The sequence below is a fragment of the Vidua macroura genome, chromosome 2 (assembly GCF_024509145.1).
Source record: "Vidua macroura isolate BioBank_ID:100142 chromosome 2, ASM2450914v1, whole genome shotgun sequence".
NCBI classification, from domain to species: Eukaryota; Metazoa; Chordata; class Aves; order Passeriformes; family Viduidae; genus Vidua; species Vidua macroura.
This window is the reverse complement of record NC_071572.1, coordinates 116478676-116484273: the sequence shown is the minus strand read 5'-3', so window position 1 is coordinate 116484273 and position 5598 is coordinate 116478676. Positions and strand designations below refer to the sequence as shown.

General features: G+C 45.7%; 1 long non-coding RNA gene across 1 annotated transcript; it reads right to left on the bottom strand.

The window, feature by feature from the left end:
* Positions 1 to 579: 579 nt before the first annotated feature.
* On the bottom strand, positions 580 to 5077 carry LOC128803929 (uncharacterized). The gene is made up of 3 exons (XR_008435876.1): positions 4488 to 5077; positions 1436 to 1630; positions 580 to 861 (listed from the first exon to the last, which is right to left on the bottom strand). It is a non-coding gene; the product is annotated as an uncharacterized LOC128803929 (long non-coding RNA).
* Between the last annotated feature and the right edge of the window lie 521 nt (positions 5078 to 5598).

The window sequence follows — 5598 nt, the reverse complement described above, 5'->3', positions numbered from 1 at the left end:
TTTTCCCCCCTCATGGAAGAAATGAATTTGAAATCTTTGATAACTTCGTTCACTTCAGAGGGATTTTGAGCTGATTTGCTTTGTTTGGCCGATGTACTGAAAGATCCCTTTTATTTTCTCAGCCCTAAGCAGCATCCAGTCAGCTCTTCTGAAATGCTCTTTATCTAATCTTGTTATTTGTGATAAAATCCCAGAATGGTTTGGGTTGGGAGGGACCTTAAAGCTCCTCCAGTGCCACCCCCTGCCATGGACAGGGACACCTTCCACTGTCCCAGGCTGCTCCAAACTCCATCCAACCTGGCCTTGGGCACTGCCAGGGATCCAGGGGCAGCCACAGCTGCTCTGGGCACCCTGTGCCAGGGCCTGCCCACCCTCACAGCCAGGAATTCCTTCCCAAAATCCCATCTAACCCTGCCCCCCTGGCAATGGGAAGCCATTCCTCCTTGCCCTGTCACTATCATTTAAACTCTTTATGTTGAAATTTTTCCCAACCTGGAAATGAAACTCGAGATCATTTTAGTAAGGAGGTAACATAAAAGGGGATCTTTATTTTAAGGCCTTCAGGAGCAGTTATGGAAAGATGTCCACAAAAGGCCATCCCCACAAGGGTGAGTGCATTTTTACAGGTTTTAGGAAATTAGCATATTTGATAAAAAGCAATTAGGAGGACAAGTGGTGATGCAATTCGCCCCCAGGTCAAGCCTCTTCTCTGGAGCCCCACTTCAGCACTGGCTGTGCTTTGTCCATGAAATATATCTCCAAGAGTTGTTTTCATCCTTGACTCCCAGGAAGAACCAAGATAGCACAAGGGCCATGTATCCCCCAGGCCTTGGAACTCTGGAATTTGTTTTGTCTTTCTACCTAGGGAACAGCCATGGGAAAGTTTTTCTAGTCATTAATGCAATAGGCTACAGAGCTACACTTGTATGTGTGAAGAATACAGAGAACATATAGAAGGAAAAAAGGCAAAACCCAAAGGGCATAATTTTAAATGGTTTTTTTCAACCCCATGGTAAAAGTGAGTGGTGGGAGACCCATGGAAATCCATGGACTGGGAAGAGCCCTGCAATACCAAAGGGTGATACAGGGCACAGCTCAACTCAGCTGGAATCGGGTTTTGGCAAGAGTTCCAAAGTGCTGCAAAACCCATAGGCACATGCCCAACCCCTACTGAAAAAAAAAAGGAAGAAAGAAAGAAAAAAAAAAGAAAACTACATAAAAAAAATTTAAAAACATCCCTCCTACTTCTACGAAAATGTCAAGCTGCTCTGCTTAAAACTTTAGTTTTCTGCTTAAGGCTAAGGGGATGATACCAAAGCCTTACACCCACCTTGCACCAAAACACTTCAAGGTAAGTGTCGAAGCTCAGAGTGTGGGCACGTCCCACAGACATCACGTTGCTTTGTTTTGTGATTTTCAGGACTCTTTCACACACCTTTCTGAGAGTCCAAAGCCAACTTTCCTCCTGGCTGGGTGGCTTGGCAGGTGTGACACCTCCTCCTGGGCCTGCTCCTGGTCTGTTCCTTCTTTCTAGGAACTCGCTGTGATTTTTCTGGTCTGCGTTTCCACCTGGCAGGTGGAACACCTCAGCCCACGGATCTTAGAAAACCAAGGAGATGTTTGTGTTGAACTGCAGAATAAAGAGAAAAAATAACCCTTGCTAGAGAGCCAAAACATGACTGTGTTGGAGTCAAGGATGACACCATCTCCTGGCCCTATTTCCACTGGCTCTGTTCCAGGACCACCCACTTTCAGTTCTTGGTCTACATGATTGGCCAGCACCCAGGAGAATTGCTTTAAACCTCTAGCCCCCTTTTTTCCCCCTCCAAACCTCCACCTGACAAATAGTTTTAAAATTCCCATCAATAACTCTGCAGTTAACCATAACAGTGAAGGCAGGTTCCCTTTTCCCCACGCATTTGGGGGACCTGGAAAGGGCCCAGCTCATAATTCAAGCAATTGTCCATTCTGGTGGTCCAGGGCAACCTGGAAATGAGGCTCCCAGTTTTGCTGCTACCCTGAAATTCCACCTAATAAGCAGCAATTTTCCAAAAGTCTCCACCTTGAGATGTGTGTTGCAAAACCTGTTTGGGGGATGAAATCCTAAAAGAGACTGCAGCAAAGGCAAAGGGATGGATTAGCATCTCATTAGCATATTGCGGTGACTTTGGCATGTACAGCTGCCTGATTGCAATTAAAAGTCATTTCTATTTCTGCTTAAGCACATTCAATGTATGATCAGATAGATACAATCAAGAGTCCAAAGCCTGTGGTGACTTTGAAACAGCTCTCAGTTATTTGGCTGCTCCAGTGCTCACAAAACTTGAGAGCTGTAAAGATACCTGATCGCTGGAACTGCAAACACACACAAAATACACACAAAAATACCTAAAATACCACCAGAAGTCTTACTGCTGGTTTGGTGCTATTTAATATAGCTCTGCATTCAGAGCACGTATGACTTTGCAGGGTTAAACCTCCTGAAGCTGCTGACTGAGGAGGGCATTTCTCTTCCTCCTCCTGTTGGCTATTTGATGAAGGCTCTCCTTCAGCTTTGCAATATTTTAACCAAAACTGACCACTTCCTTGGAGTGTTCCTTGTGGGCAGGCAGAGCCCAACACAAAAAAGGGTCTTTCGAAAGTAATGATGAGCAATATTAACTCTTTTGGCATTAAGAGGTCTTCTAGTCTTAAAAAAAAAAAAAAGAACAAAACCAAATGTTTTCTGAGACGCCTTTTGGAAAAACAGTGCCTTTCTACATAGCTGTCTAGAATTGGAACAGAAAAAAAATGTCCTGGTGCTTTTATTTTATCTGAAGTCAAGTTTCTGCAGAGAGAAGAACAATGTGCATTAGGAAAAAATGTCCTGGTGCTTTTATTTTACCTGAAGTCAAGTTTCTGCAGAGAGAAGAACAATGTGCATTAGAGATAGATGGATGGATGGATGGATGGATAGATAGATAGATAGATAGATAGATAGATAGATAGATAGATAGATAAACAGCTGGCATATGGACCTTCAAGTGCAGGAAATGAATGCCAACTCAGAACCCTTTTCCTCTCCAATTTCCTCTGTTAATGCACATGAACTGGTTAGAGTGCACAATGAGGGGGAGGCTGCCTGTTTTCAATTAGGTCAGAGGAGAGGACCTGCCTCTTTCCTAAATGAATTGCAGATAAAGCTTCCCAGGAGTGGGCCTCCTTCTCCCAGGGCTGGCATAAATCAGGGAATGCAGCAGCTGCCTGCAGCTTTACCCCAGGGAAAGCAGGGTCCAGCCTGCCCACGGGGCTCATCTTGCCCTGGAAAGGCATCGTGGCGTGGCCAGGAGAGCTCTGTCCTCCTTTTCCCCACCGTTTTCCACCATTCCGTGTTTGTGATGATGAGCACATCTGGGTTTTGTTCCCTGCCTTCAGTCTGATAGGGGCTGGGGGAGGTGGTCTGTCTCTCAAAGTCCTTGTCGAGAAGTTGGAGGTGCTGGAGCCATCTGAAGGGGAAGCGTGAGTTATTTTTGTTGACAGCATTTCAACAAGTAACAGCTCTGGCTAATTGCACTGTAATTGATTTGGCATGTTACTGCAGACTTCCAGGGAATCTCGTTACTTTCTTGTCCGTTACAAAGGGCTCTCCAACTCCGGGCTGCTTTGCTTTAAAAACAGAAACACAGCAAATAAAATAGAGCAATTGAAGTAATTTGCTGAAGTCCCCCAGGCACTGCTGGAAAACCAGATACTTCCACAGGAGGAGCACTCAGGAGCTTTAGGAAAGCAGATGACCAGGGGGAACTGGGCACTCAGCATTAGCTGAGCCCTAGCAGTCACCAGAGAGATTTTTCTGTCCTTTTAATGTTCTTAAACCTTTGGTTCACAACGATTTATTTTTCCTTGATGATGTTTAATAGGAGAGAAAAAACCTCTGCATTCTTATGGGAAACAAAACCCACCATTTCAAATCTACATTAAGGGGAATTAAAGTGCAGCCTCACCCCTTCTCTTCCCCCACACGCTTCAGAACTGGGGCCAACTGGTGCTTCAAACTAATGCTGGGAAAAAAAGACTTTCTTCTATCCAAAATGCTCTAAAATTGTCCAGCCCTTGTTCTGCAGCATCTGGCATCGGTCACTCCTTGGAGTCAGGCTACAAAGGATGAACTGGAATCTAAAGGAATGGGATCAAAAGCTCTGCCTGTATGAGGACGTATGAACATTTTTTGCTATAAACCATGACCTTTCCAGTGCAGTAAAAGTCCCATCTGAGGGCCTCGAGGTGTTCAGCCTGAGCTGCAGGGACAGGAGCACTGTGAGAGCACCGTGGTTCACCCAGTCACAAAACAGCCAAGTCACCTCACACACCTAAGCCAGGATTATGCTTTCCTCTGATAATTAATGCATTTAAAAACAGGACATCCAAATGCTGATTTGCAGCATCCCTCACAGAGAACTGTGATTTTACTGTGACACCATTACAAGTGATACAACGTGCTGATTTACCTTTTCCCTTAACTGGCACCATACTCCCATTTCGTCTGTGGGAAATCTGCGCCCTGAAATTTGTGGGAAGTGCAGAAGAAACTCAGCTCAGAGCCCTTTGGAGAGCATTTGCTGCTGCAAGGTCACCACTTATTGAGTGTGATAAAAGTATGGATCACACTCCATGGGCTGCTCCACCTTTTAGTACTGAGCAGCCAGTGTCAAACCTCACACAGACAGAGCCTTTGGAAATGATGGATGTAAGGGACAGAGGAGATGTTTGGGAGGTTTATGTGACTTTATGGCTACAAAGGTGCTGAGCACCACTGCTGAGCCTCTCTGAAAAAGCATTCAAAGCGTGTTTGAAGGGCCTCAAAGGCACACGGGCCTCGAGGATCCTCTGCACGGGGCTGGATTCCTGATCTCTCATTTTCCCCTGGGAGAAACAATGACTGGACATGGCCCTCCAAACCCCGTGGCATTGTGACTGCGGCGTGGTGCAGTTTGATGGATTCATCCACTGATAGTGATGGAAAAAGCTCCGTGCAAGGAAATGGGCTGGAAGCCAGGCCCACAGCCAGGCCCTGTCTGGAGCTGTTACTGTGCGGGTGGATTCTGTAACAACTGTATCATAAAACACTTTACAAAAGAGGCATGAACTCTGGAAAAGAGTGAGGCTTATATGTTCTGTTTAAACAGAGGAAGTTGCTCGGTAACTTGGCAGCCGAGCAGGACCCCCAGTTACGGGTAACCCAAGCCAACATCAGAGAAACTATAAAAGCAGATAGTTAAATTAACATCAAGGCTCACATCTTTCCACTCTGTTACTGATTCTTATGAGCATCTCTGAGCTGGATCTAGAGCTGGATGAGAGGAAAATGAAAGGGCTGTGTGATGAGGGTGACGGCCCCCTGCATGCAGGCAGCCTGGGCACAGGTTTGTGCAGGCTGCCAGGTCGCTGCTTGAAATTGCTTTTTCAGGGAAATCGATACCCAAATTCCCCTTGACGTCAGTGGGGCCAGACTTTCCCATTTTTGTCTAATGAAATGTCAGGGGGTGAGGTGAAGTAGCTATCACGGACAGAAAGAATGCAAATATAAATAGAATGGGGAAAAATTAGTAGCCGACAAAT